The sequence below is a fragment of the Oryctolagus cuniculus genome, chromosome 6 (assembly GCF_964237555.1).
Source record: "Oryctolagus cuniculus chromosome 6, mOryCun1.1, whole genome shotgun sequence".
NCBI classification, from domain to species: Eukaryota; Metazoa; Chordata; class Mammalia; order Lagomorpha; family Leporidae; genus Oryctolagus; species Oryctolagus cuniculus.
In genome coordinates this window covers 84250945-84273037 of record NC_091437.1, presented here as the reverse complement: position 1 = coordinate 84273037, position 22093 = coordinate 84250945, and the positions used below count along the sequence as shown (strand labels likewise).

General features: G+C 38.2%; 1 protein-coding gene across 4 annotated transcripts in view; it reads left to right on the top strand.

Moving 5' to 3' along the window:
* Nucleotides 1-22093, top strand: part of TOX (thymocyte selection associated high mobility group box) — a 334182-nt gene that overhangs the window by 89708 nt on the left and 222381 nt on the right. Inside the window, exon 1 of one of the 4 annotated variants that reach the window (XM_051844494.2) lies at nt 11680-11807. The exons of the other annotated variants lie outside the window; for them this stretch is intronic. The gene's annotated coding sequence lies outside the window, so the exon portion shown is untranslated. Of the gene's footprint in view, nt 1-11679; nt 11808-22093 lie in introns of those variants that run through there. 4 annotated transcript variants of the gene reach the window in all.

Sequence of the window (22093 nt, the reverse complement as noted above, 5' to 3'; positions counted from 1 at the left end):
TATGGAACTGGGCCTAAGGGGGGATTACTGTATATCCTTTAGTCCTCTTTGACTGTTTAACTGTAGTGATTATTTTTTTGCACTAAAATCTAGTTACTCAAATATTTAATGATTGAGTATTACAGTAGGCTAATAAAGCACCGTGTGAAAGTGGTGTTCCTGATAAGCTAGGGTGAGGGGCGAGGCCCCTGCTGGGGAGGCTGAGCCTCATTTTTCCATCTGGCTATTCTAACTCTTCCCCAAGGTGAGGGATGATCAGGGCACCTCTTCATCCTGTCTCCTCCCAGGATCCCTGCTCACTACTGTCCATTCCTCTCCCACTTACTCACCATGAGACTTCGAGCTGCTTCTTGCTTGACTTGTATATATCTAAATTTGCTCATCTATAAAATGGGAGTGATCATCATTCTGGCACTACAGAATTATTATGTGATAAAATGAGTTGATATTTGTACGCGCTCTGAACAATGACTGGTGCAATGAGAACTGTGCAATTATTAGCTGTTCTGGTTATTATCGCTGGTTCTTCCTTGGGAGGACATTGAAGTGGTAGGGTGGAGGTGGGATGCTGATGCAAAGTGTATCTGTTGATTTTCTTAATGTAGGGATGCAGGGAATTCTTCACATCTCCCTCACCTTCTGCCCCCAACAATGTGCCTGTTCCCTTAGGCCACAGCATCACACACAGACATAAGCCATTCTATTGTAGCTTATTCTTCTTTTTCATATAAGTTTTTATTTATGGAAGGTAAACAAATTTCATATATTTCATATACACAGACTTAGGAGTATGGTGATACTTTCTACCCTACCCTCGCTCCTGCCCATGCTCCCAGCATCCCATCTCATTCCTTTCTTATTCTTACTTTTTAATTTTTATAGTGACATACTTTCAGTTTATTTTATAATCATAAGCTTAACTCTCCAATGAGCAAAGGATTCAACAAATAGGAAGAAGAAGAAACAAATACCACTGTTCCTCAACAGTATTGCAAGCAATATCTGTTGGTCTTCATGGGAGTTGAGAGCTAAGGACCAGGTGGGGACAGACAAGGCTATATATATGGAAGCCATCCATCCACTCCAGTTGAGCCAGGAGTGGACACACAGCTTCATCTCTCCCTTAAGTTGAAGTTTGCATTTTGGCAGCAGTTTATGTAGTCATTATAGTAGAGATTACTTTAAAATAGGACTGGCATAGATTTCAATCTTATCTGGTCACAGTTAACTTATTAATGATCACTCTGGCCTATTGGCAGCCCTTCTGTCTTTAAACTGTGAGTCAGATACAATCTCTTAGGCTACTAGGGATAAGTAATTGCATGAGAGACCATGGAGAACTCCTGGGGAGTACAAGAGGTGTTTTCAGGATGTTGGCCTCTGTGAGTATGTGCAACTGCAGATGAGTTGTGGTCTGGAAGGTCCCTTTATGGTCAGTGCACGTGTAAGTCAGACTCTGTGCTACTTTCAAATTTTTATTTAGGTACATTTTTTTTCAGTGTGCTTCTCTGAGGGTTCCAAAGATTTTTGAATCTGAAAGAGCATGAGCAGCTCACAAATTACTGTAGAAATTCATGTTGAGAGGGCATATTTTGCCATGGTAAGATGGCAGGAGCAAGCCCACCCTGATCTCCCCACTGCCAGAAAGTGTTTTCTCTAGAATAGATCATCTTCTATAGGCTACACAGTCTGCTTTGTGCACAACCTTCACATATGAAGGGGTTTTTAATAAGTTCATGGGAAAATAAGTATTATAAAAAAAGCTATGTATAGATTGCAAAAACTTTTTGCACCAATCTTTTAATGCACTTACCATGAACTTTTTAAATAAAATGCCTCTTGTTTATTTGTTTTTGAGAGGGACAGAGAGAGCTCCCATCTTCTGGCTCACTCCTCAAAGATAGGAAGCAGGAACTTATTCTAGGTTTCCCATGTGAATGACAGAAATCCAGCTATTTTAGCCATCACCTACTGCCTCCCAGGGCCTGCTTTAGCAGGAAGCTGGAATTGAAGTAGAGCTGGAACTGGATCCCAGGTTATCCCATGTGATACATAGGTGTCTCAGTCAGCATCTTAACTTCTACGCTAAGCATTTGCTCCTCCAAAACTTTTTGAAGAATCCTTATATATCACATGGTCGGCTTTATCATAAATTTTTTTTGCACTGACCTAGTAGAGACATTGGATAGCCCCATAATTACAACCTGTCCCAATTCTGTAAGACCATTTTTCTGTATGATAGATTCTCCTAACTCATGGCTTAGCAGACATTTACATTCATATCCAGAGTAAATTCCCATTGATCCCTGCTCTCTTGCAATAACGGTGACTGGACACTGATCATGTATTATTGTTGTTGCTGTTGTTATGCTGAAAATATATGTAATATCAAATCTGCCAGTGCAGGGGCATTAAGTACTTTCATATCACCACCATCCGTCTCCAGAACATTTTCCTCATCCCAAGTGCAACTGTATCCATTAAACAAGAACTCCCATTCTTCCTTCTGCTTCCCTTGTAGCCACTGGAGATAGTCATTCTTATCAGGTGTTTGGTGCTGAGTGTCTGTTGTGTGCTTGGGACACCAGCCTGGTAATGGGCAGATGAGTCAGATGTGATCACTGCCCTCAAGGCTGTCAGAGCACTGGGAACCATGTTTTCAGTCATCTTCTGGCTCACAATGGGAGAAATATGTCCAGAGCACCTGGAGGAAGGGGTCTAAACTAGCTTTGCACATCAGGAGAAACTTCCAGACTGAATCTTAACCTCTCTTGCCTTGGTTTCTTCTTATATAAAGTTGGAACACTATTTATCTCATAGAGTTTCTCTGAGCTGTAAGTGCAATCATGTCATTTAAGCACTTAGCACATTGCCTGTCACTCCTCTTCACGGGTGGGGAACAACCGACCCACAGGACAACTCATTTGGTGTGTGCCTGCCAAGGACACTGCATGTGAAACTCGAAATTCAGTGTATCCATAGCAGGCTAATTATTAAGTTGATCATTTTGTATGGCCTTCAAGTGATGCTATAAATATACAGATGGCCATTGGCAGAGAAAAGGTTCCCTATCCTTGCAGCAATTTTAAGAATTAGCTTTCACTATTATTAAAACATAAACATTAGCTAGAAGAAAGGGCATGGGAATAGAAAGGCAATCAGGGGCCAGGGCACAAGCAAAGGTCCTGAGGTTGCATACTGTATGACATGCTTAGAGACTACAAGGAAGTAACCATAGCAAAAGCTGTTGAGAAAAAATTTTGTATAAACACTAACCATAGTAAATACAAAATAACTGACTTAATATATGATAAATATAATAGAATATATTAAGAAATACTTAGTGATGTTGAACATTTTTGGATGATTTTATTTTACTGGATCCCAGCTCTACCTGTAAACCTCAAACAATCATAAGAGAACTCTGTATGTTCCTCCTACACTGTTCCAGTCTCAGAAAGAGACACCCCATTACTTAAGGCAACATCCTTGGAGTCATCCTTACTCCCTCGCTGTCTTGCCTTCACTCCTGTATCTGGTCCACCTGCTTCCCACTGTCTCAGATGCTCCCTCTCCCACCAGTCCCAGTGTAGCCCACTGGGATGGCTGTGGGAGCTTCCTAACCTTGATTCTTCCCCCACTTCCCCCATCGCTTTCCCACGCAGGAGATGCAGAGAGAACACACAGGAGTGAGTTGAAGTCACTGCCTCACGTACAGCCTTCCAGTTACATCCCATGCACTTAGGAAAAATGAAATCCCGTTTCTTCTCATGAACACAGGGCCATGCATTTTGCACCCCTTGCCTATCTCTCCAGTCTTCTCCCTGGTTATTTCTTCATCTGTTTCAAATGTTCCTCTCATCCACCCGGCCAGCTGGCTTCAGGTCTCAGCCTGATGTCCCTGTCTTCCTTGACCGCCCCATTCAAGTAGTCCCTGCCAATCAGCCTATATCCGCCTCTAGCTCTGTGTTCTTCATCAATGTGTGTGAGTGGAAGTTCTCTCATTTATCTGTTTAAGTCATCTGTCTCTTCCCATTAGGATTTAAACTCATTGAGAGCAGGTACAAGCCTTATCTTTTCGTTCACAAACTTATATTACATGGTTAGAACAAGACTGGAACATAGTATGTGCTTAGTTAAGTGTTTGAAGAATGAGTACATGAATCTTAATACAAGCAGCAAAAGGCTGACTTGGGCCCAGTCTGTGGGAAACAGGCCATGTGCTTGCTTGGAGATGAGAGATTGTAGATCTTGTCCTGGAAGACTCTTAACTCACTGAAATAACAAACATAGATACTGCTCCCTTGTGCTGTTCACTGAGACTAATGAAGTATCAGAATTTAGCTGTGGGTTTTTATTTCCCATAATGCATCACCCTAATCCACCCCCCACTACAGTTGATCTCTTCATTGTTCTTTGCCACACCCATTGCCTCCCTTACTTACTTGTCCTGCCTGACCCAAATTTATCCCCACCCTTGTGAGGGCCCATAAAAAGAGAATCCCTTGTTCTCTGTACCTCAAATAATTTCTTCCTTGACTATGGATAATATGCCTTAGGTACACAATTAATCCTTCTATTGATTGGTAACTAATATGAATGTGATATCTCATAACAAATGCTTATACACTTTTTGAGAGTGAAATATATGATGTTTCTGGTCTAATGATCCAGCAAGTAAAGTGACTCTCTAAGGACAAGGAGTGGAGATCCTGATTCTTATTTTACACCTACACAGGTAATGCCTCCCTTTTCAAAAGTTAACAAAGGAAATCCTTGTGGCCATAGTGTAAACATTGTAAATAAGCAATCTGTTATCAATCATGTTTTATTACCATTGGAACATGCTGAGTGCTTTGATAATGACCTTGGGAGCCAATAGGCTCAGTCACCTAGATGTTACCAAGGAACTCTAGAACAGCTCCGAGCCTAAAACATTGACCTTCAACCTGCCTGGAAGCAGATGGAACACTTTGTGAACAACTGGCCATGTGTAAATGTTAACCTGTTTACTTTGTGACGTGAGAAGCAGCAAACGAACAGCGTATGCTTATGTTTTTCCATTGCAGAGAGCTTCGGTGGCTTTTGTTAAGAGAAGTTCTTCAAATATTAAACAAAAGGCTGTGACATATTAGATACATCAGAAATGTACAACTTACTACCGTTGCTTTAGTGGCAACTGCGCAGCGTGCTTGAGAAAAGTAACATTAACAAACATTACTTATTTCTGTGGTTGTCAACATTTAATTAAACAGGGCTCCTACATCTTAAGATGTCACTGTTTTGTATATGTGCAATAAAAGGTTCAAATTAAAATACTGTACAATTAGTTTGCATAGAAAAATGACTTTTGCAGACCTTGACAATAGACAGTTTAGAGAAATAAGCATTTTGTGTTTAAATTGTGCTCCTTAGTATTTTAAACAGATGGCAATGGCTTTCCTCTTGATTATAACTTTGAGGCATGCTTTACTAAATGGAATCAGCGGGGTTCATTAAGGTCCCATTTGATGTATCAGTATTATAAAAATACCATGTTAATTATCCTCAAACGTTGCAAGTTACCTCCATTTTCCTGCAATCAGAAGATGAGAGAAACCCTGTGAAGCAAATTAGTCCTAATTGAAAGAGGACTGATTAATATTTAAATAAGGCATTGTGTGAGGGATTCTGCCATGAGAAAAATAGGCTGAACATCTGAATTAATTGCATAGCAGGTTAAATTAAATTTCATATAATGGGTTGGAAGATGAGTTGGCACAGTGCTTTAGCAGTGAGCACAATGGCTGAAATACCAGTCTTTTCTTTCACTCTTGGCTGGATTCCATCGAGGTCCTTGTAGCCATTACCTCTTTGTTGTCTCTCTTTCAATGCAAACAAAGGTACTAACAGAAAATTGCTACCACATTTTAAAAAATGTTAATCCTTTTTGGGAGACAGCACCTGTCTACATTTTCTCCATTTCTCCTCCACCTTAGCTGTAAAATTGGGAAACATTAGTATCTTTTTCCTTGCCAGGTTTAATGAGGATTGATGTCATAAAATGCTAATGGCTGGAATATAGTTAGAATTGTGCTATTAGTGGGTTATCACTGTCTGACATTTTCAGTGCACAGGAGCATGCATGTGGAGCCTGTTTAAAGTGATTGGGTTACTTAAGGGTCCCTGTTAGGGATATTTAATCCAACATAAATTACTTATGCACTTTGTTAGTGTTCAAAGGAAGAGTGTCACGTTGTCCATGCTGGCAGTCTTCCAGTCAAGAGCTGTTAATTACTGTACAGCGAGTGAATACATTTTGCCGCAGTGCAAGACATGGGGGTGGGGGTGGAGGGGCCATATCTCTATTCCATCGAACTAAAAATGAATAGATGAGACTGTAGAGTAGAAGCAATAGACTGAAGTCATTTTTGCCTGCAGGAATTATAGTACCATTTGTTTTCATTTTGAAAATAAAAACAAATGACAGTGCCATTCCCTCCAGGGGAAAAGTACTTAAGTTATCAAGCATTCTCACCCCCAAAAGGAGCAATGATCTATTTGTGTGCTGATAAAAACCAAATCCATTCAGAATGTTAGAACTTTGTGAACCTCAAGGTTTGCTAAGGTAAGGGCTAATCAAACCAAAAACTTCTGCAATGATAAAAATTCACTTTCAAAAAATGGTTTACAGTTAGCATAGTGTTTCTGAAGTTACCTTTTGACAAGTTTGAGTAGATCAGGAACTATCCTTTTCATGTAATTTTGGAGGACCAAACAGACTGTTTATATTAGTGTTATGAAATCTATTGTTCAAAAACCTAAGTGTGAAAAAGACACATTTTTATCAGACCTATTTTTTTTGTTTGATTGACATTGTAGCCAAATGAAGAAACTGACCTAATTTGCATTTCTGGGTTTGAATCACTGATGCTATTTAGAAAAGTGTCTGTAGGTCTTTATGTATATATTAGCCCTCTCCATTACTATCCATTTGCTAAAAATACGCTGAAAACAATTGTGGGGATTTTGATTTTTTTTTTTTCAAAAAATTATTTTTCTGCCTCTAAGAAGATACAAAACATATAGTTTCCAAGGCTTTGTAAAATCATTCTCTTTCTGAATTATGGCTCTCAACGAAGAATGTTTCATTTTTGCAGTTCTTATTATAGCCATCAGTTTTAAATTAAAAGTTAGAAATATGGGCCTAGCATATTTATAAACTTCAAAAAGAAAAAAAAAACTTTCTTAGGAATGATAAGTTAGGCACAGTTGGTCCAAACATGTGCTGCTATTTTAATAACAATTTTATGTTTTTTGATTAGTGATATTAAAAGGAATTCCTTATTAAGGGGAGCACATTGCTATTTTATACAAATTTCTGATAACGGATACAAATTCATATGGTTAATTCTAATGAAGTCATGCTTTGAAGGATTTCAAAGCTGTTTCTGCTTTGAATACAGAGTTGTAAGGCCTGCTGTTGGGAGTTCATGCCTAATAATTCACCTGGGACAACAGTGAAACGTGAAGCCCTCCTAAATTTAACTGGCTAACAACTCACGTGAACAAAGAACAGTAGGTCACAGTTATACAAGAAAGGCTCTATTTCCAAGTTCAAATGTATAGAATTCCACAGTCATCTCTTGATGAGGATCACACACACATACACAGACACACACACACATATATACTCATATATATGTATATGTGTATATGTATATGTACATGTATATGCATATGTATAAATGGGCATCTCCTCCTAAGGCTAATGGGATTTCATCAGAAATATCCTTTCTGCAATTCTGGGCAATGGACCAATCTCAAATGGATTGTGAGTGATGAGACTATTTCAATGAAGTCCATAAAAAAATCAGATTGAGCAAAGGTAATAATTCCTTCATAATTGGCCTAATGATGAGAAGGAACATGAAAAGATATAAATCTGTGCAACAAATCAAGGATGTCTTAGAATAGGACTTAGATTCAAACCAGTTGGTGGTGTCAAATAGAAAGGCTGTTTTTTTTTTTAAGCTTCTATACTTTAAATCATCTTTAAGTCATTGAAAAATTAAAACAAACTTGTTCCTGTTACATAAAGATGCAGCTAAAGTGATTAAACAAAAACCCAGACAACAAGCTGAAACACTGTCTGCAGGTCTCAAAGATGACATTTTTGGTCTGAAGTGCAGTTGAATGGCAATCCCTGGTTTAAAATTCTAACACCTCTTAGGTAGATATTTCTGCCTACTGGAGATTTTTATATTTATGCAGATACTTCAGAACATTAGTGGAAAATGGAAATAAAGATGCTTATTTTGATGTGAAGATTTTTTTGAAATCCATACGTAGTTTTCTCATAATACACATTTTCATGAGCTTTTTGAAGACCCCTCGTATGCATGGGTTTCAACATATTTTACGCCAAAATAAACTTACCTCTTAATGCCATTTCTATGAACACTTTTGTTGTACCCTCATAATTTGCAGCCTTCTCTGTAGCCCCTGTGTTTTACTAACCAATGGTGTCCCAGGGCCTAGGACTCAATAATCTGGACCCAACTTTAATTCTGAATCATGAGCTAGGAGCATTTCCTTTGTAGATTCCACCCAGTCTCTTTTTCTTAGCAGGTTGTAACTTTTATGGTAAAACCATAAATAAAGGGTGCAAAGGTGCAAAGAGGGACTAGCAAGTGGCATTTCACTGATCTCTCCTTCTGGTCTAAATCACAAGGATGCTGGCTTTCTATTCGCTTTTTGTTGTTGTTGTTGTTGTTGTTGTTTTTAAAGGAGATTCTGTAGCTCATGTTGTCTCATATTCTCATGGAAATTCTTCATCCAATTATTTGGTGCTCCTGGAGCAAAGGAGGTAGAAAACGAACATTGTTAAATAGTGGGTCTTAAGTGAAGCAGAACATTGTTAAATAGTGGGTCTTAAGTGAAGCATATTTCTTTCTGGCACTTTGAAACTTTAAGTTGACTGATAGAATCACTCTTACCCAGTACCTGGTACCTGAATGTCACTCAAATGGCAACTGCTATTAATCTCATTTCTCAGTGTCCAAGGGTTATAGGCTCATGGAGCTGACAGTAATAGTGGATTCTAGGTCTTGTAAGCTTTCTTATTCAAACTCAGGTTGTTTAAGGAAAAGAATCATTTGTCAGATTCAAAGAAGTCTTTGTAAAATCTCTAGCATAATGTGATCATGTATATGCACATGTAGTCTGGAAAAGTGCTGGTATGAGTCTCCTTATGCCTTCATTTTATTTATTGGAGAGGCAAATTTACAGAGAGAGAGAGAGAGAGAGAGAGAGAGAGAAGGAAGATCTTGCATTCACTGGTTTACTCTCCCCAGATGCCTATATTGAATGAATGACTGGAGTCAAAAGTTAAGAAGCCAGGAACTCAACCCAGGTTTCCACATAGGTGGCAGGAACCTAACTACTTGAGCCATCACCACTACCTCCCAAGGTCTGCATTAGCAGGAAGCTGGAATCAGTAGCAGAGCTTGGACTTGAACCCAGGCACTCTGATGTGGAACCAAGCATCCTAACTGGTGTCTTAATTACTAAACCAAATACCCACTTCATTTCCCTCCTTTCTTGGTTATATTCACACTCACGGCTTGCTAAATCCTATTCTTCTATTGCTTTTCTCATACATTTCTCTCGGACTTTTCTATTGGTGAGTGCCTTGACTGGCACTTTTCTTTGACAAACCTTTTCTTTGACATGTGAGGTCATCACAATGACATAGGACCATGGACTACCCAAGAAAAAAAGACACATTGCTGTGTACAAGGATACTGTGCTATTTATGTATTGGATATCCACTCCATGGGGGCTCAGTTAGCTTGATGAACAAATAAAATGAAGTGAAATCTGAAACACACTGATGGCTTTGAATGAGTGAAGATAGTTTGTAGAACCCTCTGTATTTTTTTTTTACTCTTTAAAATTACCTTTTGATGAGGGCTGAAAAGTCTACACTCATGTGGCATGCTTCTCACTACCAATTCAATGGTATTTGTTCAACCTTTTCGGAACACCTACTTCGTGTCTGGAACTCCACTAGTCCTAGCGGTAGGACTGGAGCGAGATAAGGCTCTATCCTTGGAAGGATCTCCCAGTGGGGAAGGTGATCATATGAACATAAGATGCTGCTCTGGATGGTACATGCTGAGGACGGAGTGTGAAGGGAATGAAATGAATGAATCGTCCTGCCTGGAGAAAGGAGAGATACTGGACCTTGAAGAGTGAGAAAATAGGGAAAGGACAGAGAGGGAAAGTACATTGGGTATGCCCTGGCAAGAGTGACCAAATTGTGTGCTTAAACTGTAGCATTTCTGGGGCTAGAATGGTCATAGGGGAGGTTAGAAACATAGAAACTCACACCACAAATTCTAAGTTGTCACTTAAGACCTGGAACTCAATTAGTTTCACCCTGAGAGGGATCTTTACAGTCATCTTGCCCATGATACAAATTCCTTAGTTTAATTTTATTCATATGGAAGTCCACATGTGCACACAAGGCTAGGCCAGACCAAAGATGGGAGCTAGAAATTCAATCCAGGTCTCTCACATGTGTGGCAGGAACCCAATGACTTGATCTATCACCACTGCTTCCCAGTGTCTACACATGAGCAGGACGCTGGAATTGGGGAACCAGTGTCCAGGCATTTGAACCCAGATTGCCTGATGTGGAGAGGGGTATCTTAACCACTGACCCAAATGCCCAGTGTTAAGAAGATTTGGGTGTTGTGTGCATTTTCTGTTCTGCCATGTATTACCAAAATTGTCTGAAACATCGCTAAGAATCATATTGCTTAATTTGTTCCCATGGAGAGTATATTTTTATATCAAAGAACATGAAGATAATTTCATAGTGCATAGAGAACATTGTGGTAGAAGTCTGGTGATAGAACCTTCTAAAAGATTGCAGTGGCAACTATTGGTCTGCTAAAGTCGGCATTTAAAAACTCTTTAATATTATCTTCATAGCCCTGTTATTAAGAACTGAATTTTACTGGCTTTGGACTTCTGATGTACCTGAATATCCTTAGTTTTAAAAGAGAATAAAACAAACATATTGTTGTCACTCCAGTTCAACAGAATTACACACTACCATTTTTCTGGTGTTCATATTTTTTTCTCTTTTCTGGGGGTAAATGAAGTCGTGTACACAGAATATAGTTTTTAAACAGTAGCAGCTAAAAGAGATATAATTCAGATTATCTGAAATTCATGTTCTATGTCTCATCTCACTGAGTTGGTGATAAGGTTTCTGAGGCTACTGCATTTATAAACAGCAAGTTATAAAGCAGGCTGCTGGTTGCTAGTGTCAGCCTTCAGCTGACCATAGTAACAAGACAACCTGTCAGGTGTATATGATCCTGAAAAAACTCTTTCAGAAATACCCAATTCTAAGAAGTGAAGACACATAAAGATCCGAGGCTTTGTACTATAACCCTGAGCAAGTACTTAGTAGCTCCTGAGGATGTCATCCTTGTATGGCAAATTAAAGTAATTAATGTCCAGATCAAGCATTCTGACTTACCAGGAAGAAACGTTGAGTTTTAATGAAGTTGTGATTCCATGGTTCAAGTTCACATAGTCCCACGCAAAATGTTTCAAATGCTACAAAATGTCTGTTCTTCTGAGTGATAAGAGAAGGACAGGGCTCCCAACAGTGTGTCTGTTGATGTCACTCAGCATGTACTGGATGCTTCTTGAATGTCAGGCACTGTGTTAACAACCGGTGAATTACAAGATTAACAGGTCTGAGTCTTGCCTTCGAAAGTTAATAACGTAGGGGAAGACACCTGAAGGTAAGATGGACTGTGTTGCAGAAAGGGCTTTGCACAGTGGGCTCCATACAGCTCTTTCTATCCTTTTTTCTTTTTCCCTCATTACACTGCTTGTTCTTTTCATTCATTCTAATGATCTCAAGTATGCACTTGATTATAGTAGAAATTATAACCTTTTTTTTCCATACGTGCAACTTGAAATGTTCCTTTGATTTTCCTGTAACTTAACTGACACGAGAAGCTTGGTAAATTCAAGCAAATTTCATTTATTCTCAGTGATGATAGAATAGCTGTCATCATTTTGGGATGTGACACATTACTGGAAGGACAACAAGCCTTTTTTTTTGACACTGTTGTGCTCCACGTTGGAGTCATATTATTATTCCCATTTTGTGAATAAGAAAAATTAGACTCAGAGAAGCAAAAGCAGCTTGTTTGATTTCCCAGAACTGATAAGTTGGGTTGCTTTGTAGCAATACCCCCCCACAAATAGTTCTTTGTGACCTTCAATGGCATAACAATAGTCAAAACTTCTCAACAATGGGAAAATAATAGGGCTCTTTATTTGGAGTGTAGTAGAAAGAGCCATGGGCTGTGGCTGCTGGGGCAAGTTCTGTTATTAAGTGGTTGTGGAACTGAGCGAGTCACTTATCTTCCCTGAGTGGGCTTCTCCAACTGTGAAATTAAGGAATTGACCATAAATGGTAGCAAGCATTTTTTTAAAATTTAGTACAAGATTCTCAACTATTGAAAATCATATTCTTAAATATTAAAAACTAGAGCCTTAGAGAACCTTTAGAGTGGTTTTTAATAAAAATGCTCCATTCAGGTGTTTTGACCATTTGTGAGAAGATGAAGGATCCATGCAACACTGTTTTTAGGATTACAGATTATGATAGTAACAGGTACTAATAGTAGTGGATGGGACATTAACTGTGTACTAAACTGGATTCATAAATTATTCTTCAGGTGGTATAAAATGCATTGAACACTAAGTAAAGCTGTGGACTCAGAAGTTTTCTCAAAGACCTCTGTTTTCTCAGCATGATGGGATCTCACTTGAAGCAGATTTGCTGAACATCATTACCTGAGCTCCAGCAATTGCACTGTGAGAGTCATACACCACTGAGATTGTCATAATTTCAGTATAACTGTAGGTAAAGGGCTTTGTGCTCATACTAGTAAGTGGTTTCACCTCCTACTCTAGTAGTCAAGATCTCAGTTCCAACCCTCACAACAAGTGCTGCTTTGCTGTATTCTCTCAAGACAGTGCCCCCTTAGGCAAAGTGAGCCCCTGATCATGGCCACTGCCTCTCCTCTTCCAGTCTCCTTGCCTTTCATGGCTAACCCTGGATTGCTCACCTGTCTACTTCAACTTTCTGAGTTATCTGTCATCCTCTTCAAATCCCTCCTTTGTAATCGCCTCCTATCTGCGTATCTTGGATGACACCTCCCACACAAGAAGTTTATTGGTGCTGTGTTTCAAGAAGTAGGAATAATTTACGATGAAGCAGGTCCATTACTCTGCACTCTCAAAAATAGATTTATACAGTCTGGGAACAGGTGTAATTGCACTGGAATGAGGCAGAGTGCATTAAAGGAAAATGTAAGAATTGTGGAGCTGGATGTGTGTGGGTTTCAATCAGGGACCACGCAGCATAATGTCCCTTGTTCCTTCATTTGTAAATGGGGTCTAGAGAGCAACCTCTCAGCATTGCCATGCGGATTAAACTACAGTGTGCGCAAAGCTCTCACACGGTCCCGGTCAGATATTCTACACTGTTCCTCCCCCTTCATTAGTGAGATAATTGTGGGTGACTGAAATGATAATCAGAAGTGTAAGGACTGGGAATGTGGCAATGAAATTCACCAAACTCATGAAACTTAAGCTTAGCTCCATGTCATTCCATGATTAGAGTTTCTAAGTTATAGCTAAAATATTTAGTCTAATTTAGAGAATCTAAATTGATATAATGATGGCTCAAAAACACCTTCTCCATTTAATATGGGGTGCAACTTAAATTTCCTAATTAAAAATGGTGAAACTTCAGAGGGTGGGAAGTGTCAAATGGCATCTGTAATGATCCCTTCATAGGAAATGTGAATTACTGTGAAACAGAAAATAATGGGTTACATAAAGATTTTAAAAATTCTTCATATGAAGACTGGAGAGAGGATGCTTTTGGCAATTTTTCTCCTTTCTTTTCTTTTAGGGACCCACAAGATAATATTGCAGCATTTATCACATAATAAAATTTAATGGAAAGTTTAGGAAAAGTTAATAAGATAGTATTAACCCGGGTGTAGTGGTTGCAATTTCAATTATGATTTTGGCTCTGTGCATATGAAAAGAGTATGTATCAGTCTGCGATAACTCTGAAGTTGCCTACAACAGAATCAGCTTGTTTTAGGGAACTATTGCACTGTTTGAGGACAGCAATCTGTATTTCTTCCTGGGGCAGCTTCCAAATGGTAGTCCCCATGGAGACCTTTCTCCCCTGCAGGATGAGCCACTGAGATCAGAAACAGTGTTCTGTATGATTTCTCTTTCCTTGTAGAAAACCTGTTGCCTGGCAAAGTTTAACAAGTGACCTTTTTCTTCTGACGACAGATGGCAGTGTTTTCAGGGACAATAGCCATGTACTTATTAGCTACCGAAGAATTTTGAACTACATTTCTTTCTCCAACCCCTTCCCCCCTTTTTCCTCCCCCTCCCCTCATCAAGAGCTGGTACCCCGTAGTGAGAAACTTGACATCATAGGACGTGTTTTTAATAGGAAAATAATGGTTTGAATGAATTGTCCCTTGTCAGACAGTTTTTGCTACATTTCTGCTTTATATTTGTTTAGAAAAATAAATTTTCAAGCTCTATTCATAACACAAGGAAAACCTTTCTTATTAGAAAGGAATGGTTAATATTGCCTAAACTATATTCTACAGAATATAAGGGAAGTTGATCCAAATTAAGATGATAATTATTAGAACATGTTTGTAGTAAGATTTTCACTATAGTTGTAGCACTTTCAGATGAAATTTAAAAATAAATCTTAAGATGTCTAGTGATCTAATTAGTTGATGTGTTGCATATAAATACTTGACGTTTAGGACTTAGGAATAATATCTCCATTGCTGTTGGATTCCTTTAACACACGTTCATGCATTGTAGCCTTGAGCATGGAAAAACACTGACCCTGTTCTGGGTTAGACAGTAGAGTAATTTTCAGATATGCAGAAAAGAAAGTGAAAACATTCTCAGTGAAAAGGAGCAACACAAGTCCCAACCAGGAGGTGAGAAGTCATGGAAATGACAAAAGGTTCAGTTTGTCCCATGTGAAATGACTGGAAAACGGAGCTACCCAAGTTGTAAAGACTCAACCGGCTGGCAGTATTCACATTAAAAAAATGAAAACTATATTTCCTTTTCTTTTTTTAAAGATTGATTTATTTACTTGAAAGGCAGAGTCACAGAGGGAAAGGAAAGAGAGAGAGAGAATCTTCCATCTACTTGTTCACTCCCCAAATGGCCAAAACGGCTGGAGCTAGGCTGATCCAAAGCCAGGAGCCAAGGACTTCTTCCAGGTCTCCCACGTGGGTGCAGGGGCCCTAGCACTTGGGCCATCCTATGCTGCCTTCCCAGGCGCATTAGGAAGGAGCTGGATTGGAAGTGGAGCAGCATATTCCATATGCGATGCCAGTGCTGCAGGCTGTGGCTGTAACCAGCTGTGCCACAGCACTGGCCTCTTTGTTGCCTTTTCTATAAATAAATAAAATCTTGAGTAGAAGCCCATTTACTACATGAAACAAAGTAGTTGATTTTGAAGGTTTGTCCTCGAAGCCCTGACACAAAATTCCTCATATTACCTTCTGAGCTAAGGATGAAAACAACCACTGTAGAAATTACTCATAGGCAAGGTACAAATTCATTCACTTGTTCATCCATTATGCAGGTTGAGTACCTACTGTGTGCCATACAGTTATTTTTAATGTTTATTGTGTTTAATATTTAAATTTACTGAGAGATGGAGTACTTTAAAAAGTCAGCGGAAATAGAACAGAATTGAAGGGAGCTGGCATTGTGGTACAGCAGATTAAGCCATTTCCCGTGATGCCAGCATCTCAAAAGGGCACATGTTTGAGTTCTGGATGCTGTACTTCCAATCCAGCTGCTTGTTTTGTCCTGGCCCAGACGTAGCCGATGAGGCCGTTTAGAGAGTGGACCACCAGATGGAAGCGCGCACTCTCTCTGTAATTCTCCTTTCAAATACATGAATCTTTTACAAAAAGAAATGGAATTTCACGATAAGTTTATTTTTTGGAAAAAAGATTTAAAAATCCATGCATACACAGGTCTTCAAAAAGCTCATGAAAATGCATATTATGGAAAAGTCTAAGCATGGATTTCAAAAAATTTTGCACCAAAATAAACATACATTTTAATTTTGTTTTTACATTGACTTTTTGAAGTGCCCTCATACAACCAATTTCATCAGGATAAAAATATTTTGCATAGCAAATCAATTTTTATGTGTTACAGAGCTAAATTGTAGGACATATTAAATACAGTGCCCATTGAGCAAAATAATTTGTAAAGATTTGAAAGTGGAAAAGAAACATATTATGCATTCTATCATTGCATTTCATGTATTCAAATATAAATGTCATCTGCATGCCTATACACACACATACATGTGTAGGAATGAATGTACGTCTTTTGATCTAAGTGATTATGTATGTCTATGAAAGACGAGTAAACTCTAGTAAGTTACAACTTATTTTTATTTTACCTAGAAGTGTTTCTTAATATTCTTTCACTTGAGATACAAATTAAATTTTCATTTTTGGCTAAGCAATCATTTCTGTATTCTCTTCAACTTTTGACAGTAGTTTGTTTCTGCTGTGTAAAAAGTAGAATGGCTGTCCTATTTCTGTCTGTTTCCATTACGTTCTCTTTCTGTACTACATGTTCTTTCTCTCTGTGCCTCATGGGACATTAAAAGCTCGGTAATTATTTCAATAAGATCAGGGTTGTGGATTCTTCTTGGTTCCGCTTAGTTGTTTGCTAATAATCAGGCGTAAGTGCTGAAGGCTAACAAATTTCTTATTTAACAATGCGTATGTAAAATACAACACACTGAACAATTCTGTGGTTATTAGGCTGTTCCATATTTATTTTCTATATTATCTATTTATTTAGGAGACATACTTTAAAAATTATTTAACTGAAACACAGACACCTCCCCCCCCCCCCATCAATACACACACAAGGAAAGACAGACAAACAGAAAGATATCTCCCATCTGCTGATTCACTCTCAAATGACTGCAATAGTCAGGCTGGGCCAGGTGAAAGCTAGAAGCCAGGAACTCAATCCAGTTCTCCCATGTATGTAGCAGTGACCCAAGTACTTGAAACCTAAGGAAAATAATGTTTATAAAATGACGATTATCAAACAATACTGTCTCATATTAAGAAACTAAAACAACATAACAATGGTGATTACCCAGACTACTATATAAACAGAACTCTTAGATGTCCATAGATTTATCTTGAGAAGGTAAGTAAATCATTTAGAATAAACCACAAATCAAGCCAAAAATAATCATATTTCTATATATTTTAATTATAGTTATTTTCCTTCCAGTCCTGGGTAGTTATAGTGAGACAGTTGGCTGCACCCTGAAATTTAGTTGTTTTTAATCCAACAAGAGAGGCATTATTTATGAACATATTAGTAAAATCAAGAACAAAAACCAGACTTTCAGGTCCACAGTTGCAGAATTTACCCTAGGGATCCACAGTAGTACTCAGTCTGGTCTAGGTTCTGAAGGCCTGCAATAGCAGGAATGAAGTAAGTGCGAGACACTTTGGGAAGTCAAAAGGTGGAAACGCAAGTGGAATTATGGATTTACAATCCTTTTGCATGACTCAGCACCCTTGGAAAGTCTTGCAATAAAAGCACTCATTGATCTTTATTTGACCCTGTGTGCCCCACTTATTTAACCTATTAGAGTATAACCTATTACCATGGCAAGGAACCCAGTTTGGGAAGTGCTATTGCAGAATATTCCAGATCCCAAGGAAACACAAGGACTCCTTTGTATTGCTCAGTCCAACCGCCAGGGCCAAGGGGAGAAGGGGCAGAAAGGTTAGGGAAGCACTTCCCCAGAACCCGTCCAAGTCCCTAGTCCCACTTGTGCCCTCACTTAGGTATTTCCTCTGTTCCCCGGGCCCTTGTCCACAGAAAGATCAAGTGTGCTCCTCTCAGAAATTGTTGTGAAACTAGCACATGGTGACATCCACCGAAGAACACCTCGGATTTCCTTCACCATGTTAGCAGGTTTTGTTGGAACAGTGTGTCCTGAATTCACTCCATATTTGCTTGAAACTTGGTGTCCCAAATACAGCTAAAAATTAGATTATTCATACAATTTTATTATTATTATTTTTTTGCCAAGAAGGAGTTCAAAACAGTGCTCTGTGTTGATCGTTTACCATTGTGGTTTTTGGTATAATGGAGAACATACACTCTCTCTTTCTCTTTTTGACTTAACACATCAAGGTGAGCAGTTGGTTAGACGGAAACCAACTGTTTTTCCATTCACCTTATTATTGAGCTGTGGTTATAGAACTTCCGTTTTTGTTATCAAAAGATCTTGACTAAAACTTCAGTTATGCAGGGAGAAAGAGTTAACATTTAAAAGTGGGGGGAAATAGCCCAAGACACCTGTTCTGAGTTTGTAATGTAATATTCAGAATAATATTACCTGGTAAATTAAAGTTTAAAACTGGTGTAAGAAACAGGTCTCATGATATTGTCTGTCATATATATCATATCATGCCCTTGTGTTTGTTTATTCCTGTTACTTATTTTTTACAGAGTGTATTTCTTCAGAGAGATCTAGCACCTAACTGGGGATCTAATCTTGGAATGTCTCTATGAAATCCTCAGCAAAGGATAAAGAAGTCATTAAGTACTACTTTAAAACTAACCTCGAAGCTTTACAATTAACCAGAAAGGCACGCTTGTTAAGCTGTCTCCCTCCAGGCATCGATATGGTGCCTGGGGTAGCATGTTGAATGAAACTGAAGAAAGCTGAAGAAATTAGAGAAAAATCTCTCTGATGCACAGTGCTACTTTTTTAAAAAAAGGAGAGTCGATGAATAAAAGAAAGTGTGAGGTGATGCAGAAGGAGATTAAGGCATATGTTATCTAAACACAGACTGCCCAAATTTTATTTAAATATATAATTTCTAAACAATGCAACACTGCGATGAGTAGCATGTTAGTTACAGCTAACCAAAACGCTGGCTTCCAAACTTTTTCATGTAAGCTGGACACTGTCCCTCAGTGCCTGGTGGAGGCACCACGCCTCCCGGAGGTGAAACGTGAACCCTTCAAGGAGGAAGGCTACTTTCCATCTTGGTGAAAGTGTTCATGGCTATGAATGGTACAGAAGCAGTAGAGACATCTCCAGCCAGCAGTTATTAACCTTCATGTTGGAGGAGTTGATGGACAATCTTTGGATTGGGAGAATGACCCAAAAGCTCACATCCACAAAGCTATGAAAGTCATAAATAGAGATATTTTATTTAAAACTCAGTATCTTGGGCAGATAAAGTAAATGAGGAGGTGTCATACAGTAAAAATAATTTATTCATGTATACATGGCTTATTTTGTTACACGAGCTTAAATTGCCTTTTCCTCTGCAGCTAGTTTGGATCCAATCAAATACAACAAATGTCTTGTGACAGGGCTTGTGTTTTTGCTTTGTGATTTTGAGCCAATGCAGAAAGATAACTGATGCATTCCTCATAGAGAAATATGATCTCTATTGATTGAGTTGACATGATAAATAGCGGTTTTACATGTTAATATTTATTTAAAGATGTGATTGCATCTATTATGAAAATAAGTGCTTATAGAACCATTTATTTATTGACATTCATTTTTAGTAGAGCCATAGTTATCATTAATGCTCTTTCTGTAAATAGACATCTGACACTTGAATACAATGTATACTAATTGCCTTTTCCTATGTTCTTAAGTCCCTTTTTTAAAAAGGGAATAAAATTGATATCTTTAAGTAATGAGTCATCTCAATTTTGGAGGTAAAAATGAGTTGGGTAAATATAGACACTTGATGCAATAGTTTATTGTGCCCTGGTTATTTAAAAGAACCTGTCTTTAGCCAGCAATAATTAAACTCAGAGATGCCTGTTTTCGAATTCTTGTGTATAGTTTAGCGTCCAGGACAGTTTTTTGCACACAGTAGGCTCTTAACCACCGGTCTTAAGAAGCAGAATATTTTGAGAAGACCAATTCAACTACTAAATTCCATGAAAAATTTAAGTCTTATAAATATGGATTTCTTCAAACTTAATTTGTTATTTAGGTCATCAATATTAAACAGTCTGAAAATGGCCGGCTGGAGATTATCTTTTAAGAGCATAAAACTGAAAGCTGGAGGAGAAAAAGATTAATAGTACCCAAGTATTTTCTGTATTATCTTTAATGCTAACATTTAAAGAGTGGTAGCAACAGAAACATCTCAAATGACTAACCATTAAAGCTTAGCCTCACCATGAACAAATCTGCATGTCCTGGTACTTCTCTGAGCTATAGAAACACTGTATGTGTTACATTACAAGAGTTGATATTTTATTGTCTTCCTAGCTTTCATTTCATATTTTTTGCAATCGTCTTTCTACTGTTTGTTTTTATTTCAGGGTTAGTCAGCTATTTATTTCATTAGTATTGAGCACAGCAAACCAACAGATAAAGAACTGCCTGTTTTTTTTTAATCTATGTCTTTTATAATCATTTCTTTTTAAAGTAATAAATTTACATTTTATAATCATAATCATGAAATTGCAAATGAAATCAGTTCTAGAAAGATTAATTCAGTCGTGCTCACAGCTGTGAAGATTGTGGAAATAAATATCATTTTGCAATAATGTATTCTTGACAAAGGGCATAACAAAAGAATGATTTCTATTCAGAGATAGTGGGGATATTTATTTTGCATGTTGGGGGAGGGGCATTCAGCTCTAGCTTTTCGACCCTGACCTAGTTTTGTAGCTGCTTATTATTCAGCTATATGTTTGAGAAATCTCTGTAATTTAATTTGGCATCCTCTTCTGCATGTCTGCACCTAGCAGTAGGGGCTCATGGTATTAGCAGTGTCCCATGCTGAAACGTATTTATTTTAAAATATCCAAATGCACTCATAACTCAGAAAGAAAGTGTTAATTGTTACCAGGGAACTGCCTGATTACAGACTGGCTGTCCCGTCCAGGGCCCTGCCATAATTAGTAACCACTGTTGACATTTAGATTTAAATTGAATTTCCTTCTAATTAAACCCAGAGGGGGTTGATCCTCTCAGATGTACAGGTTAATAAAATTAGTCAGAAACTGTTAAACAGTAAGCTGAATTCTCCAAGAGAGCTGTCCCAATGTATTGTTAAGAATTCTGTAATTAATATTAAAGGCATTCATTAAATTTGAATTGTCTTTTTCTGCTTTGAGGTGCATATGGTTTTGTAGCAGTTATTTCTTTAATTAGGCCTGTTTCCTTTGATAACTATAGTATTACTAATTTCTCTCGTGTTTGTAAATTTAGCATCATAAATACCATTCCCCTTTCCATTCTACTACGCATAATCACATCGCCATTATTCTAGGAACACCCAATGAATAATAAAAAATGCTAAAAATAAATACAGTAGTGGAATGAAATGTTGGTACACCAGATGACTCCTGACTGCTCGCTCGCTCGCTCGCTCTCTCTCTCTGCCCCCCTCTCTCTTTGTCACTGTCTTTACAACAAAGATGAGTAAGCTTTGGAGCAGGTCATCAGTATTCCCCTCTGTAGACGCTTCCACCTGCTCACTGCAAGTTTTGGCATAGCAGTAGCCTGGATGTGGATTGCTTTGTGTGTCCATAGGAAGCATTTACAGCTTCTGGCTACTTTGTAGATTCTACATATCAAGCTTAGTTTTGATTCCACCTCCCTTCCAGAAACCTGGAGAAGAGAGAAAAGCCCAACACTCAGTATGAAAAGAGATGACAGGAAAATGTTAAATGATGGGTCATGAGAGAGGAGGTGAACTTGGGATTTATGAGGAGGCATCCAAATATTAATGTGTTGATGGTATTTGGATGTAAAGGCATTTGAGAGAAGTACAGTTTTAGGGACTACTGTCACTGTTTAGTTTCTGAATGCATTAATTAATTTCTTACATACTCCATGGAGTAAGAACATTTTGCCTGCTTCACCATTGTACAGTCTTGTTTTCAATATACT